At 48.3% G+C, this 18,065-nt stretch overlaps 1 protein-coding gene and 1 long non-coding RNA gene across 3 annotated transcripts in view; one reads left to right on the top strand and one right to left on the bottom strand.

The window, feature by feature from the left end:
• Nucleotides 1-11,662, bottom strand: part of NAF1 (nuclear assembly factor 1 ribonucleoprotein) — an 84,624-nt gene extending 72,962 nt beyond the window's left edge. For both annotated transcript variants that reach the window (XM_068269460.1, XM_068269468.1), the window contains exon 1: nt 11,491-11,662. The gene's annotated coding sequence lies outside the window, so the exon portion shown is untranslated. The remainder of the gene's footprint in view (nt 1-11,490) is intronic.
• Nucleotides 11,663-12,872: 1,210 nt separating this feature from the next.
• Nucleotides 12,873-17,704, top strand: LOC137569510 (uncharacterized). The gene is made up of 2 exons (XR_011030993.1): nt 12,873-13,556; nt 16,654-17,704. It is a non-coding gene; the product is annotated as an uncharacterized lncRNA (long non-coding RNA).
• Nucleotides 17,705-18,065: the final 361 nt, after the last annotated feature.

Genomic DNA, 18,065 nt, shown 5'->3' with positions numbered 1-18,065 from the left:
ATCTACATGGCCCTGTGTGAAAAGGTGATTGCCCCCCTTGTTAAAAAATAACTTAACAGTGGTTTATCACACCTGAGTTCGATTTCTGTAGTCACCCCCAAGCCTGATTACTGCCACACCTGTTTCAATCAAAAAAATCACTTAAACAGGAGCTGACACAGAGAAGTAGACCAAAAGCACCTCAAAAGCTAGACGACATGCCAAGATCCAAAAAAATTCAGGAACAAATGAGAACAAAAGTAATTTAGATCTATCAGTCTGGTAAAGGTTATAAAGCCATTTCCTTCCATGTCATGTCAGCATACTATGGGGTTAATCCCGCCCCTTAACCCCTCCAGGACTTGTTAGTATAAATTTCAGACCCTCCCCCTTCAGAGTGCTTTTTTTTCTCGTCCTCCTACAGGACTGTTAGGTAGAGCGATAGGTTTATTGTTTTATTCTTTTGCGGCTTACTTTTATTTTTATTTTTGCCCTACCTGCTGCCTTCCTGGTAGCCTGGCCACGCAATACCTCGCTGCGTGAAGCCCCGCCGTTTCGCCTTAAATAGGCGTAGGTTAGGGGTCCCCATCTTTCTGCTGGTCTTTATGGGGGAATTAGGTTTCGTGTCCAGGGCTTACGGCGCTGTAAAGCAGCGTTACTATGAGTGGGCAGTTACGACAGCGGAGCGTTCCAGCCTGGTGTCAGCGCTTCCGGGAGGAAATGACGTCACTGGACTTCCGGTCGGCTCGTGGAGACAATTAAAGGAAGTGCGGCATCCTCTCGCCGCGCTGACAGTTCCTGAGCGGGGATTGAGGTGGCAGCCGGTATCGTCCTCGGGGCGGCTAGGATCCTCTGCAACACAAGTCGGCGCACTGTATGCCTGAGGTGGGTGCTAGTGATAACTAGCACAGAAGAGGTATGTAAAGCTTTTTACTCGGCATATGTAACTGATGAGAGCATGTTTTGTCTGCAATAGATCTGCTCAGCGTGAACAGGAAGAGTAGCAACAGGACTAAAAGTTGATTACTTCTCTGGAAGGTGTGTGTATCTGATACAAATATGGAGCTATTTAGTTATATTTGGGGAGATGCTCATGATAAATATATTTCTCTGTTTAGATTGGAATCATGGATAATGCCCTAACTGCCCACGAAACAGACCAGCCAGATCTTGATAGGTAGGGCACGGTTAGCTATCTGTTTTTTTTGTTTTCTGAAATATGCTGCAAATATTTTTAGAGGTGAAGAGTTCATACAGAAATAAATATTTCTGTCTTCTCTATCCCCCTGCAGTCTATTCCAACCTGAAGAAGGTGCTTCCACCTCCAAAAGGAGATCCTCTTCAGGATCAAGCAAAGCCCTCTCTAGCAAGACAAAGCAGGAGGAGAACAAATCACGGAGTGGGAGGAAGAAATGCTGGGCTTGTGGTCATAGTTGTATGCCAGGCAAACTTGTATGCTCGGATTGCTTTTATACCATGCCTACGGATGAGGAACCTGGAGAGGGCCTAGAATCTATGGTCAGAGAGATGGTTCAACAATCATTGGCAAAGCATAATATAATCACACACAGCACCACTGACGGGGGACGTAGATACAGAGGCTTTTGAGCAGCCTGAAGACGAAGAGTCAATAGCCATGGGCTTTGACTTTGCTCTAGTTACCCCATTTGTTAGAGCGGTCAGACAAGCGTTAGATTGGGAGGAGGAAGAAGAGCCTCCGGAGAAGAAGAGAAGATTCTTCCCTCATCTAAAGAAAAAGCCCCTCACCTTTCCTTTGATGGAGGAGATTTCGGAACTCATTCAGGAGGAGTGGTCAAAACCGGAGAGGAAGGTTTCATTAACCAATCGCTTCTCAAAGCTATACCCGTTGGAGGGAGAAATTGTAAAACAGCTAGAGAACCCCCCCGGTGGTGGACGCATCTGTTATAAGACTGGCCAAACATGTGACATTACCACTTGAAGATGCGGTATCTTTCCGAGAGCCGTTAGAAAGAAAAAAGTTGATACGGATCTGAAGAGAGCATATACCTCGATAGGTGCGGTCTGTAAACCGGCCATTGCCCTTACATCTATCTCTAGGGCCTTACGGGCATGGACAGACAACTTAGAAGGCGCCATTCAGGCGGAGGTGGACCGCAAGACCCTGATTAAGTCTCTGGAGGATTTTAAGTTAGCATCAGACTACATAAGTGAAGCAGCGATCGATATAATTAGATGTGCTACACGGGCTATTATCCATACGGTCACAGCCAAACGAGCCATGTGGCTCAGACCATGGGCAGCAGATACCAACTCCAAGACCGCATGGTGCAGAATCCCATATGACGGGAAGAACCTATTTGGTCAAAAGATGGACACAGCCATATCTCGAGTGACAGGTGGGAAGTCGGGGTTGTTACCCCAGGACAGGAAACGAAGAGGTACAGTGTCTAGCGAGCGAAGACCTTTCCAGAACAGAGGTAAAGACTACAGACAGTCCAGAGGACGTCAGTCCTTTCGGAGGAACTGGCAAAGTAACCAAGCCAACCTGTCAAGATACAGCAAACAGAAAACCGCTAACTCTAACGCTCAACCCGCCAAGTCCTTCTGAAGGTACGCTCGCCCACCTGGGGCCGGTAGGGGGGCGGCTTCAGGAATTTGCACAACAATGGGCGATGGAAATAAAGGACGATTGGATTACAAATACTCTAACAATCGGGCATTCTTGGGGCTTCAAGGAGAGACCTCCAATACCACACTTCAAGGCCACATCCATACCGGCAGCAACACAGAAAAGGGACATCTTGCATCAATACGTTCAGGAGCTACTCCTGAAAAAAGAGCCATTACAGAGGTGACGCCAACAGAGAGATTTACAGGCCTGTACTCCCCCCTGTTTTTTGTGGCGAAAAGGTCAGGCCAGCTCAGGCCAGTACTAGACCTACGCTTTTTGAACCTGCACATACAGCAAGAAAGGTTCAAGATGGAGTCCTTACAAACCATCCTCCCGACAATCCAACTGAACGATTGGATGCTTTCTATCGACCTGGCCGACGCCTACCTTCATGTTCCGATAAGACCGTCATTTCAGAGATACCTCAGATTCTCTGTGGGGGATGCACATTACCAATTCAGGGTATTACCATTTGGCATATGCACTGCTCCAAGAACCTTCTCAAAGATACTGATCACAGTTATTGCATTACTCAGAACGCAGGGTCTTCATGTCCACCATTATCTGGACGACATTCTGCTAGTAGCGCCGTCCAGACCTCTCTTGTTGCAGCACAGAGTAGTATTAATAAAGACATTACAGAAGTTCGGATGGCTCATAAATTGGGAAAAGAGCAGAATAGAACCTACGCAGAAAATAGTGTTCCTCGGTGCAGAGGTGGACACGAGACAAAATTCAGTAGGGTTACCATTAGCCAAGTTGGACACAGTCAAGGAAAGAGTCAGAACAGCACAAAGGAGCGTCTCCCTGACGGCAAGAGAGTGTCTGAGACTACTGAGAACCCTTACAGCCACTATTCCTATGGTCAAGTGGGCAAGATTGAACTTACGAGCCTTCCAGAAGGGGTTCTTAGACCAGTGGGGAGGTCAGAATTACAATCAAGCCATCAGGATCCTTCCCAGAATGAAGGAAGAACTGACATGGTGAATGGAAGACGAAAATCTCCTCAAACATCACAGTCTGGTTTCTTCCCAACCCATCGTCATAACAACAGACGCAAGTCATTGGGGTTGGGGTGCGCACCTGGAACGCAACTATGCTCAGGGCAGATGGGAGACGGAGTCATTGGACACCCCAGCAAATATACTGGAGATAAGAGCAGTACTCAAAGCGTTGCAAAAAACTTTGCCCCTCTCATCAAGAACAAGGAGGTGCTACTAAAGGTGGACAATACTACAACAGTAGCTTACCTAAACAATCAGGGAGGCACGCGGAGTCGAACTTTATTAACGGAAGTGGAACCAATCATGTCTTGGGCACAGCACAATCTGCTCAGCCTCCATGCAACGCATATTCCAGGCGTGAGGAATTATGTGGCGGACTCTTTAAGCAGACAGTGGTTGAACCACAACGAGTGGAGTCTCAAGACCGAAATCTTCAAAACGATTTGCAAGAGGTGGGGAGAACCCCAGATAGACCTCATGGCGACACCTATGAATGCGAAGTGCAATCAATTCTTTTCGAGGTACAAGTACCAGCAAGCGGCGGGCTGGGATGCGCTGTCAATCCAATGGGATTTCAGCCTAGCATATATCTACCCACCGACGCCAATGATTTACAGGGTGCTGAAGAAGATACAGCAAGAAGGGAAAACAGTATTAGTGGTACTACCATATTGGCCTCGCAGGCCATGGTTTCCGCTGTTGCAGACACTAGCCTCGGATCCGCCCATGATTCTGCCGCAGCTCCCAGACCTCCTCTCACAGAACAGGGTGTTGCATCCACATCCAGAACTTCTCAACCTGACGGCATGGAGACTGAGAGGAGGAGGCTGGAGGGACTAGGCTGTTCTAAGGAGGTCGTGGATACCTTACTCAAAGCAAGGAAGAAAACAAATATATCTTACCATAGGACATGGGGAAGGTTCATTGACTTCCTGAAGACCAGATCTATACAGCTGGATACAGTAGGGGTCACGGCAATACTTGAGTTTCTTCAAAAGGGGGTCAATTTAGGATTAAGCCTCAGTACAATAAAAACCCAAATTTCAGCAATCTCAGCACTTACGCACAGGAGATGGGCAATGGAACCACTGATAGTCCAATTCATCCAGGCGGTTTCAAAGATAAACCCTCCAAAAAGAAACTGGTACCCACAGTGGGATCTACCCACTGTCCTTAAAGGTATATCGAGACAACCATTCCTGCCTCTGGAGGAATGCACCATAACTAACCTCACCCTAAAGACTGTCTTTCTAACAGCCATTACGTCGGCAAGAAGAGTCTCAGAATTACAGGCACTCAGCTGCGATCCTCCACACACGCAGTTTTTTCAAGATAGAGTGGCATTAAGACCTATAGATCAATTTGTGCCTAAAGTGGCGAAGTCTTACCACTTCAATCAGGAGTGGAGTTTGCCAAGTTTCCAAGATCCCACATTGGAGATACCTGATTCTCTAAGCTTGCCGGAAATACTGAGAAGATACATAGATTCAACACAATCATTTCGGAAAACAAGAAGATTGTTTGTAATCCCAGAGGGATACAGGAGAGGGGAGGCAGCTACATCCAAGACGCTAGCTACATGGTTGGTGAAGACAATCAAGCTGGCTTATACTATAATGGGCAGTACACCACCAGAAGAGATAACAGCTCACTCTACGAGATCAGTCTCAGCTTCGTGGGCGGCATTAGTTAAAGTGTCGCCAGAGATCATCTGTAGGGCCGCGAACTGGTCCTCGCTCAATACATTCGTAAATCATTATAAGGTCGACCCGGGTGCACTGTCCACGGTGCAGTTCGGAAGAGAAGTGTTATCTGCTGTTAAGATAGACACGCAGTAATATGTACCTATGTTTACGGCTTCTATTTTTTGCTTCGTTGTTTGTTCTCTATGCTATGGTGTATCGCCAATAAAATTCATGATTAAGCATTAAGATCTCCCTCCCTTGTGCAATTATACTTAAATCCCCATAGTATGCTGACATGACATGGAAGGAAAACGGAAAATTGTATACTCACCTTCGGTAATTTTCCTTTCAGGTCCATGTCAGCATACGGGGCACCCACCCGATAGTACAGTTATTGTCGGGACTAGTAAAAAAAGCACTCTGAAGGGGGAGGGTCTGAAATTTATACTAACAAGTTCTGGAGGGGTTAAGGGGCGGGATTAACCCCATAGTATGCTGACATGGACCTGAAAGGAAAATTACCGAAGGTGAGTATACAATTTTCCGTTTTCTAAAGCGTTGGGACTCCAGCGAACCACAGTGAGAGCCATTATCCAAAAATGGCAAAAACATGAAACAGTGATGAACCTTCCCAGGAGTGACAGGCCGACCAAAATTACCCCAAGAGCGCAGAGAAAACTCATCCGAGAGGCCACAAAAGACCTCAGGACAACATCTAAAGAACTGCAAGCCTCACTTGCCTCAATTAAGGTCAGTGTTCACGATAGGGCTGCACGGTTTTGCGGTTTTAAACGGAAACCGCAATTCACGTGCAGACGATCTACAGATCGTCAGTAGCTGCGGTTTAGTCGGTTTTGTCCCGCCTACCGCCACGCCGTCATAGAGAGCCACTGATTGGCAGAAGACAGTGCATATTTATGAATGTCAATGAGCCGGGCAGCAGGGGGAGGGCGAGTCCAGTCCAGAGAAGCACACAGCGCCACCAATAGCTAGATAGAGATGGTATGACGGAGGCGATAGGCGGATCTGTACAGAGGGTACAGCTCCGCCTACCGCCGCCGTCATACTATCTCTATCTAGTGATTGGTGGCGCTGTGTGCCGCTCTAGACTGGACTCGCCCCCCTGCTGTCCGGCTCATTCATTCACAAATATGCACTGTTGGACCGGTGTGTGGGCGGAGGCAGAATCCGGAAGTGACCGGAGTCACGCTGCCTGCCGCCCGCCTTGAAGTAATGACGACCTGCCGCTGCCCCCTTTCCGCCAGCGCGAAATGTATGCCTGCCGCTGCCCCTTCTCACCAGCGCGAAATGGATGCCCGCCGCTGCCCACTTCTCGCCAGTGCGAAATGGATGCCCGCCGCTGCCCCCTTCTCGCCAGAGCAAAATGGATGACCGCTGCTGCCCCCTTTCCGCCAGCGCGAAATGGATGCCCGCTGCCTGCCATCGGTGAGCAACTTTGCTGTGCCTGCTGGACTTAATGGTGGCAGGGAGCGAGAGGCCTCAGCCTGCCAACAGAGATCCCCCAGCCAGTCCTTCCACCTTCATTGTGCAGCAGCCACCTCTAGCTCCGGCCACTCTGTATCTCCCCCTCCCTCTCTCTTCCCACCACTCTGTCTCTCTCCCCCCCTCTGTCTCTCACCCCTCTCTGTGGCTCTTTCTCCCCCCATCTATCTGCCCTCTCTCTCTCTCCCCCTGTCTCTCTCTCCCCCCTCTCTGTCTCTCGCCTCCCCCATCTATCTCCCCCCCTCTGTTATCTGCCCCCTCTGTCTCTCTCTTTCTCCCCCTCCCTGTCTTGCTCTCTGTCTCTCCCCCTCTCTCTTTCTGTCTCCCTCTCTCTCCCCCGCCCCATCTATCTCCCCCCTCTGTCTCTCTCTCTCTTTCTATCTCTCTCTCCCCCCTCTGTCTCTCTCCCCCTCTCTTTTTCTGTCTCTCTCTCCCTCTGTCACTTTATCCCTCTCTCTCTCTCTCTTCCCCTTTCTCTCTGTCTCTCTCTCCCCCTCTCTCGGTCACAGGACATCATGGCCACAACCTCACTAACATTGCGGCCACTGTCAGCTCTGCCAGTGCCACCAGTGGCCCAGGTCCACCAGCCCCTGTGGTAGCCAGGCCACCATCCCTCTCTCCCTCCCTCCCACTCTCTCTACTTCTCTCTCCATCCCTCTCTGTGTGTCTCTCTCTGCCCCACGCTCTCTCCCCCCTCTCTCTCTCTCTGTCGCAGGACTGTATTAAATTACTCTGCGCATGAATACAGTAACATTTACAAACATGACAGAAAATGACATCATACTACACTCAGTTTGATAATATCATTTCATTTTCTGTCAGTGCATGTTTGTAAATGTTACTGTACATTGTGAATTTAGTGCTAAAGCTTGTTTTGAAAAAAATCGTGAAAAAAATCGAAATCGCAATTTCTAAGAGAAAAATCGCAATTTCAATTTTTCCCTAAAATCGTGCAGCCCTAGTTCACGACTCCACCATAAGAAAGACTGGGCAAAAATGGCCTGCATGGCAGATATCCAAGGCGCAAACCACTTTTAAGCAAAAACATTAAGGCTCGTCTCAATTTTGCTAAAAAACATCTCAATGATTGCCAAGACTTTTGGGAAAATACCTTGTGTACCGACGAGACAAAAGTTGAACTTTTTGGAAGGTGCGTGTCCTGTTACATCTGGCGTAGAAGTAAACCAGCATTTCAGCAAAAGAACATCATACCAACAGTAAAATATGGTGGTGGTAGTGTGATGGTCTGGGGTTGTTTTGCTGCTTCAGGACCTGGAAGGCTTGCTGTGATAGATGGAACCATGAATTCTACTGTCTACCAAAAAATCCTGAAGGAGAATATCCGGCCATCTGTTCATCAACTCAAGCTGAAGCAATCTTGGGTGCTGCAGCAGGACAATGACCCAAAACACACCAGCAATGACCCAATCCACCTCTGAATGGCTGAAGAAAAACAAAATGAAGACTTTGGAGAAGCCTAGTCAAAGTCCTGACCTGAATCCTATTGAGATGTTGTGGCATGACCTTAAAAGGTGGTTCATGCTAGAAAACCCTCAAATAAAGCTGAATTACAACAATTCTGCAAAGATGAGGGGGCCAAAATTCCTCCAGAGCGGTGTAAAAGACTCATAGCAAGTTATCGCAAACGCTTGATTGCAGTTATTGCTGCTAAGGGTGGCCCAACCAGTTAATAGGTTCAGGGGGCAATTTCTTTTTCACACAGGGCCATGTAGGTTTTGAGTTTTTCTTCTCACTAAATAATAAAAACCATCATTTAAAACTGCATTTTGGGTTCAATTATGTTATCTTTGACTAATAGTTAACGGTTTTTGATGAGCAGAAACATTTAAGTGTGACAAACATGCAAAAGAATAAGAAATCAGGAAGGGGGCAAATAGTTCACATTCATATCACTGTACATCCGGCCCATAGACTTTCATTAGCGGCAAAAAACACTAGCATTGTCCGCAATGCTAGCGCTTCTGCCTAATGTTTCTATCCCAAAGGATAACCCCCACGAAGACAAAGCAATCGCTTGGCAGATCGCTGGCCGAGCAGCTGCTGTACACACGCCAAGCAGACTTTAATCTAGCATGCGCATAGGGCTTAAGATCAGCCAAAACTAGCCTAGTCATTTAGCAATCACCAAGCTTGCCTTTGTACACAGCCTACTCCTACTTTATTAAAGTGGACCCAAATTAAAAATTATCATGCCTTGCAGAATACAGTAAAGTCCAAGTTAACTGGAACTCAGACATCCGACAGTCTCAACTAACCGGTGTGCCTGGCAGGGGGAGAATGTGGGTCGTTCCTATCGGTTTGTGGAGTGGTGTGCAGCGGAAATAACTTTCAAATCCTCTGTGTGTCGGTGTAATGCAGATTTATGCTTCCTATCTAGGCATGCTGAAATCCCATCTGCACATATGCGCCAGCACATGATCTCAGTCCTGGTGATAACCCCCCCCCCCCCCCCACCAGCCTTGTCGATAGTAACTACTACTAAGCATCACATATGAGCAGGTTAAAAGGAAGGTAAGGAGAGGGATAGGTTAGTGTTAGGTGTAGAGAAGGAAGGTTACCGTTAGGAGTACAGTTGGGAGGGTTAGTGTTAAGATAGGAGAAGGGTAGGTTAGTTTTAGGAGAGGTGGTAGGTTAGTGTTAGGATAGGAGAGGTGGTAGGTTAGCGGAGTGGAAAAGGGCGAGTGAGTTAGGCAGACCCGTAGGCTAGCCCAATAAAATTGGATATTTACACACTTAACTAATCGATTGACACTACCGGGTTAGACCAGGTAGTAAAACGCAACAAAGTAAGCCAACTCGGCACATCACCGGTCTTCCTCTCCTCCTCCTGGCGGCTTTGCAGTGTCCTCATACAGCTCCACGACATGTCACCTGATCGGCATCAGGTCACGTGACGCATGGGAGCTGTTCACGGAGGACACTACAAAGTCACTGGGAGTTGCAGGAGAGTAGAGGACCCACGCCTGGAGGATTCCTAAGTCATTTCTGCTGTGCACCACTCTGCCTTTAAGCCTCTTTTTCCACGGACTGTTGAACTGTGTGCTCAGCAAGCAGTTAACAGACAGCAGTGAGCAGTTGTTCAAGTTTGAGAGGCATTCCACTGCCTATCAACAGTTCGTGAAAAAGAGGCCTAAAGGCGTATATATACACTCTGTACTTTTTGAAACGGGTCCCTCATACCCTCCCGCAGGGCGGTCGCTCTGCCGACAGTTTCACGAGAGTACAAGCTGTCGGCAGACCGATAAGACTGTTTGATCAGTCTGCCGACAGCTTATACTCACGTGCAACTGTCGGTGGAATGACCTCCCCGCGGGAGGGTCTGGCGGACGCATCGTTTGAAAAAGTACAGCATGTGTACGCGCCTTAAGTCTATAGGTAGCCTCCCCCCCTCCCCCCCCCCGAAGTATAGGTAGCCAGATTAGCCACCTTAAAGTGTACCCGAGATGGGGACTTATATATAAAATATACATACCTGGGGCTTCCTCCAGCCCCATTGCTCCCACGCCATCCTCCGCATCCTTATTTGCTTGCAACTGTCCCCGGTAAGTCGACCCTTCCGTGCAGTCTAGCCGAGCGTGCTCCCCTGTCTCACTTCCATCACCAGGGGCATTATGTGCCTGCACAGTACTGATGTGCAGGCACAGAACACTCCCATCATCTGGAGTGAGACAGGGGAGTGCGCACGGCCGGGCATGCGCAGTTGGCCCCAGACTGGAGAATAGACTACAAATGAGGAGGCGGAGAAGGATGGCGTGGGAGCGATATGCCTGAAGGAGGCTATATTAGTCCCCATCTCAGGGTCACTTTAAAGAAAACCTGTAACAGAAAAAAGTCGCCAGTGCAGTAGAGCAGACCCGATTGGGATCGGCTAATTCCACCTTAGCCCATCGTGGAGCGACTACTGTGTCTATGCTGGAGGCGGGGAAGGTAAATATTGCAGGCGCTCCTGCACCACAGCTTGACAAATTGTCGGCTGTGGCTTCGGAAGGGCCCAGCGAGACCACCGTGGGCCGAAGGAAGCCTCGATATTATCCAGAGGCTTCCCCTTACAGAGGTAAGTACCCCCAGGGGCACTTTTGTTGTTACAGAGTCTCTTTAAAGTAAACCTGAGATAAATTAAAAGGAAGAATTCATACATACCTGGGGCTTCCTCCAGCCCTCTTCGACCCCGTCCTCCACCTCCTGGATCCTCCGCAATGGCTTCCGCTAACTTTGCTTATTGCATATGCACAGCCTGGCCGCATGCACCCCTTCTCACTCCCTTGGCCGCTCTGCGCCAACGGGCTGAAGTTACTGGGAGGACTGCGAAGGATCCAGAAAGTGAACAGCGGTGAGGGAGCGATTAGGTAAAAAGTGGCTGAAGGAAGCCCCAGGTATGTATGCATTTTTCCTATTCATTCATCTCAGGTAAAGTTTTAAGTGCAGGTAACCAGAATAGCCCCCTACTCCCCCCAAAGTACAGGCAGCTAGATAATCCCACCATTGTGCAGGCAGCCAGATTAGCCCCCATTTATAGGTAGCCCCTCCACGTATAGGTAGCCAGATCAGCCCACTAAGGTATAAATAGCCAGATTAACCCACCAAAGTATAATTAGCCCTCTCAATATGCAGAGTAAGCGAGAAGAGATAGAGGGAAGTGACATACCTCTCTCCTCTTCTCCGGGCGTGCTAACAGTAGTGCCGAGTTCCCTCCAGATCTCCCCTCTCTGCTAGCGGTGTCTGAAGCGTTGCCCCTGGAACTACTTCTTCTTTACCCTCCTCCACGTGGTATACTAGGAAGGTAAACGCTGGATTCTAGCGGACCCTAGTGACGTCACTTACCCATGTGACCTCCGTCTGCACACGTAACCACGTGACCTCCGCAACTACAGGAAGGCGACGCCGCTGATTGGACACCAGTGAACTCGTTTGTACGAACTCGCTGCTGCGAGAAGTGTTTATTTTGTAGTGCTGACATGCAGGGTGCAGGTGTTCTGTCAGGCACAACTCCCCGCTAAAACGTGCTGGAGAGGAGACGAGTGAAAGTGGCGATGAGCTTGAGACGTCGGGATCGCTATGTAAACTAACCAGCCACCTGTTGCCGAACTGTTATCACTGCATAGGGAGAAGGGAGGTCCGCTAGACGAGCAGGCACAGCTATAGAAGAGAGGGTGTGGGGTGAGGACCTCAGAGGCTCCAGGGACAGCTATAGAAGAGAGGGTGTGGGGTGAGGACCACCAGGGACAGCTATGGAAGAGAGGATGTGGGGTGAGGACTACTAGGGACAGCTATGGAAGAGAGGGTGTGGGGTGAGGACTACCAGGGCCAGCTATGGAAGAGAGGGTGTGGGGTGAGGACTACCAGGGACTGCTATGGAAGAGATGGTGTGGGGTGAGGACTACCAGGGACAGCTATGGAAGAGATAGTGTGGGATGAGGACTACTAGAGACAGCTATGGAAGAGAGGATGTGGGGTGAGGACCAACAGGGGCAGCTATGGAAAAGAGGGTGTGGGGTGAAGACCACCAGGGACAGCTATGGAAGAGGGTGTGGGGTGAGGACCACCAGGGACAGCTATGGAAGAGAGGGTGTGGGGTGAGAACCACCAGGGGCAGCTATGGAAGAGAGGGTGTGGGGTTAAGACCACCAGGGACAGCTATGGAAGAGGGTGTGGGGTGAGGACCACCAGGGACAGCTATGGAAGAGAGGGTATGGGGTGAGGACCACCAGGGACAGCTATGGAAGAGAGGGTGTGGGGTGAGGACCACCAGGGACAGCTACGGAAGAGAGGGTGTGGGGTGAGGACCACCAGGGACAGCTATGGAAGAGAGGGTGTGGGGTGAGGACCACCAGGGACAGCTATGGAAGAGAGGGTGTGGGGTGAGGACCACCAGGGACAGCTATGGAAGAGAGGGTGTGGGGTGAGGAGCACCAGGGACAGCTATGGAAGAGAGGGTGTGGGGTGAGGAGCAACAGGGACAGCTATGGAAAAGAGGGTGTGTGGTGAGGACAACAGGGGCAGCTATGGAAGAGAGGGTGTGGGGTGAGTACCACCAGGGACAGCTATGGAAGAGAGGGTGTGGGGTGAGGACCACCAGGGGCAGCTATGGAAGAGGATGTGGGGTGAGGACCACCAGGGGCAGCTATGGAAGAGAGGGTGTGGGGTGAGGACCACCAGGGACAGCTATGGAAGAGAGGGTGTGTGGTGAGGACCACCAGAGGCAGCTATGGTAGAGAGGGTGTGGGGTGAGAACTACCAAGGAGAATTATGGAAGAGAGGGTGTGGGTTGAGGACCACCAGGGACAGCTATGGATGAGATGGTGTGGGGTAAGGATCACAAGGGACAGCTATGGAAGGGGGTGAGGACCACTAGACCAATGGGGAGAGCTATGAAATGGTGGTGGGGGTATGAGGACCATCAGAGACTACGATAGAAGAGAAGAATTGGGGTGGGGACCTCTAGACTACCAGGGACAGCTATGGAACTTGGGGTGAGGACCACCTGTACTGTAAGGCAGCGAAGTGGGTGAGAGGATGCACGATTTCTATAGCATTTGCGAAGAGAACGACTGTCACATTGGATCTTCTAAATCCTAGACGAATCCTGCGTAAAGTACTGCAATCGCTGAATTACCTGTTGCATCCATTGCATGTTCCCATGGGTAGGTAGGTGGATTGGGGAACCTTCCTGTTTGGAAGTGCTGCCAATATCTCCTTCTGTCCAAAACTCATGTAGGTATATCTATGGCTAGCTGCATCCATGTGCTTCAATTTGCATTCAAATTATAGATTAGGGACTAGTACATAATTTGCATCTGATTTGCATTCAAGGCATGTGTTTAGCTCCAGTGGGGCTCTGCATGCCTGTGTTGGTCTACATTTCAGTTGCAGTCTATGAGTGCTGTAATTTGTTTTATGTCAGATCGGGGAACCTTGTTCTGTTTGTCGAGAGGCATCACTGTGAGGTTTCCTGGTCCATCTTTGGGTGCGTATTGAGCTTTAGGGGTTGCAAAGGTGAAACGTGTGGGTTTAGCTATGGCAAACGGTGATTTTTATGGTTTCTGGTAGTTCTATAGTTATAGAAGAGGGGGGTTATATTTTGCTAAACGGAAATGTTGTAACTGCAAGAGAAATGGGTGGTCTTTATATTTACTTTAAAGTAAACCAGAGATCTTCGAACCTAAAGATTTGATAGTTACCCGGGCTTCCTACCAGCCCATAATCACGTCTAGGTCCCATGCCGTCCTCCCGCGGTCTGAGGTTTAGCCGCGATCAGCACTGGTAATAGGCTCAGTCGCATGCGCAGTAGACCCAGACTGACGCTACTGAGCCTATTACCGAAGCTGGTCGCGGCTGAACAGCAGACCGCAGGAGGACAGCGTGGGACTTGTTTAGGGGCTGGTAGGAAGCCCCAGATAAATAACAAAACTTTAGGTTAGAAGATCTCTGGTTTACTTTAAGGCAGCGGAGTGGGTGTGAGGGGATTGGGATGTTGGAAGTATTAAGCATTACAAAAAAGTTAAAGTGAACCTTAAAGCGACACTGAAGCGGAAAAAAAATGATGGTATTATGATTTGTTTGTGTAGTACAGCTAAGAAATAATACATTAAGATCAGATACATCAGTCTTATTGTTTCCAGTACAGGAAGAGTTAAGAAACTCCAGTTGTTATCTCTATGCAAAAAAGCCATTAAGCTCTACGACTTTCAAAGTCGTGGAAAGGGCTGTCTTCTGACTTTTATTATCTCAACTGTTAGTGAACAATTTTCTTTTTCTCTGCCAGAGGAGAGGTCATTAGTTCAGACTGCTCTGAAAAAATCATTTTGAATGCTGAGTGTTGTGTAATCTGCATATATTATAGAATTATGCAATGTTAGATAAAACATTATATACCTGAAAATAAAAATATGAGAATATTTTCTTTGCTGCTAATCTTCTGGTAATTATTCATAGTACACAACCAATTCATTATATCAAATATTTTTTTTCGCTTCGGTATCTCTTTAAGCCAGAAAAAAAAGTTTTACTCACCTGGGGCTTCTAGCAGCCCCCTGCAGCAGTCTTGTGCCCTCGCAGCCACTCACTAATCCTCTGGTCCCCCGCTGCCAGCTAGTTTCGTTTTTGCCAACAGGCCCGTCAGGACTGGCCACGCGTAGCTTTTTCCGCATTCCTGACTGTTATTAGCACTATTGCGGGCCGCAACGCGTACAACAATACGCATTGCCGCATATCTATGCGTGTATAATGCGGCAACGCGTATTTTTGTACGCGTTGCTGCCCGCAATAGCGCTAATTACAGTCGGGAATGCGGAAAAAGCTATGCGTGGCCAGCCCTGACGGGCCTGTCGGCAAGAACAAAACTAGCTGGCAGCGGGGGACTAGAGGATTAGTGAGTGGCTGCGAGGGCACAGGACTGCTGCAGGGGGCTGGTAGAAGCCCCAGGTGAGTAAAACTCATTTTTTTTCTGGCTTAAAGGGGTTCTGTGGGGGTTTCTAAAGAGAAAAACTGCCACTTACCTTGGGCTTCTATGAGCCCCATGCAGCGGTAATGTCCCACGACGTCCTGCTCCCATCCGCCGTTCCCCGCAGCCGGCACCGGGCTATTATTCGTCTGACATACAGACGAATAATGCGCGTTGCCGTGCCTCCGCTCGCGTCATCTGAGGCTTACTGCGCAGGCGCAGTACAACGGAGCATTGTACTGCGCTTGCGCAGTAAGCTTCCGATGACGCAGGCGGAAGCGAGCGGGTGCGAGGCCACTCTAGCGCAGCCGCAGTTGGATCCCATGCCGCTTAGACCGGCGGCTGGCGGCGGAGAACCGCAGATGGGAGGAGGACGGCGTGGGACATTACCACTGCACCGGGCTGATAGAAGCCCAAGGTAAGTGTCCGCTTTTCTCTTCCACAACCCCCCACAGAACCCCTTTAAGTGTCTCTTTAAAGCGGACCCAAACCAAACATTTTTTTAATTCAAAATATTTAGTTGCACCACTCTGACACCTACAAAGATAAATAAACACTCCTTCAAGCCTATGGGCATTTCAGTGCATGCTTTTCACCCTTCTCTTTCCATAACTAGGGTTATACAGGTGGCAGCCATTAGCAATTACTCCTTTGCCGGACACTACCTACTCCACCAATATGAAAGGAAGGAGGGGGGGGGGGGGGTTCCTCCAATAAATGTAAAATATTTTATATTTGTCATCATGCAGCTGCAAAATGCTGCTATTTATTATTATAATTTAGAAAATAGATTTTATTTCTGAAATCTGGAGTTTTTAATTTGGGTCCACTTTAAGCATGAGGGTTTTGCTAGGGGTGATGGTGGTCTTTATGGTTAATGATAGTTATGTAGGAATAGGAGGGGGTAATGCAAAGGAGTGAGTGCTGGTGGTAGGGGTGGTTTAAGTGTAATGTGTCTCTCTGACAAGTACGTTGGGTTAGATGGGGGAGTTGGAGGTCTGTATTGTTTTTGTTAATTTTTGTCTAATTGAAATTCTATTTGGGGGAAAAAAATTGTACAGTGTGTAGCTATTTTTTACTTAGGTGAGATAGTGCTCTTTATTGTTACTGATGAAGATGCAAACAAAGAAGTTGGTCAGGTTATTTTATGGCAGAGTGGGACATGTGGAAGGTAGGGAAGTTGTAAGTGTGAAAATGAGATGAAAATGTGGGTTAACTAGGAAAACAAGTGGTCTTTATACCAGAGTGTGGTGATCGCTATGCCATCTTCCAGATGAAATAGAAAATCAAGTGTGGGGGTATATGACAGCCTAATATCTTAGTATGTAACTGCAATTTGCGATTCTTAAAACTGTTTTTTTCTTGTAGTGAGAAGCTGTGATGGCAGAGGCACAAGCAAGTTTCACGTTGTTGGAGTTACGGTCATCGTGAAGTTTTTGTTTCTCCAGGGAAAGGCAAGCAAAGGACATTCACACTGAGATGTCACAAACACTGGGGAGGTGTCCTTCCTACAGCACTGTTAAAACCTGGATATCTCATTATAAGACTGGGCATCTCACAGTTGAAGATGAGCCCTGCTGTGGGTGCCCCAAACCTCAACTGACCCGGCAACCTGTGATGCCATCCAAAAGCCGATCATTGAGGACTGGCAAATATCTGCAAAAAAAGATAGCCCAGATACTGGACAGTTCACGTGAGTGTGTTTGGGTTTGTTATCAGCACTATCCATGACATGCACAAGCTTTCAACAAAGTGGGTGCCAAATGTTTGAACAGTGATCTGTTTTGGCCCATTTTGAAGCTGCACAGGACTTTTTGGCTAGGTTACTCAGGATGAAACCTGGCTCTACATCTATGACCCTGAAATCAATGAACAGTCAAAGGAATGTTGACACAGTGGGTCTCCGCAGCTGAAAAAGTTTTGCATCCAGAAATCAACCAAAAAAGTAATGGTATCTGTTTCTGGGACAAAGACTGTATTTTGTTGGTGGACTACCTACCTCGAGGCTCTAGTATCACTGGACCGTATTATGCTAATCTCCTGGACCAGCTGTAGGAGGCAATTAAGACAAAACGTCCTGAAAAGTTTACCAAAGGAATCCTTTTTTTTGCAGGACAATGCACCTGCGCATATGGCCAAGGTTGTGACTGCCAAATTGAACACCCTGGGTTTTCAGTTCGTTCACCATCCCCCCTACTCACCTGACCTGGCCCCTTCGGACTATTATCTGTTCCCGAACTTGACAAAACATCTAAAGGGGCAACATTTTGAGGACATTTCTGATGTCAAACTGCTGAGAGCTGGTTTGAGGCCTGACCAAAGGACTTTTATTTGATTGGTCTATAAAAGCTGCAATTATGCTGTACCAAGTATATCAGTCTCAAAGGGGAATATGTTGAATAAATGTGTTATTTAATTACCCAGACTCTCTTCTTTCTGGGCAAAGCCAAGGATTTTATCTGCACCCCCTAGTGGTTATAGTTAGTGATGCAGGAATAGGGGGCTTATTGTAACACCAAGGAAGGGGTGTGGTGTGGAGGTAGAGTTGTTTTTACATTTTGTGTTTGAGGAGGAACTTTGTGTTAGCTAGGGGAGATGGAGGTCTTGAAGTTTTGCTGATAATGATGCATTCAAAGGAGATGGGGAGGAGCTTGTGGGGGCTTAAGGTGTTTTATGCATTGCAGAGAGGACATTTTGTGTTGCATGGGTGAGATATTTTGCAGACAGTCAAGATGGAAGAAGTGATGACACTTTTTTGGAATTATAGAGAGAGTCGAGAT

Source organism: Hyperolius riggenbachi, chromosome 1 (genome assembly GCF_040937935.1).
Source record: "Hyperolius riggenbachi isolate aHypRig1 chromosome 1, aHypRig1.pri, whole genome shotgun sequence".
Classification (NCBI taxonomy): domain Eukaryota; kingdom Metazoa; phylum Chordata; class Amphibia; order Anura; family Hyperoliidae; genus Hyperolius; species Hyperolius riggenbachi.
This window is presented reverse-complemented; position numbering and strand designations above follow the sequence as displayed.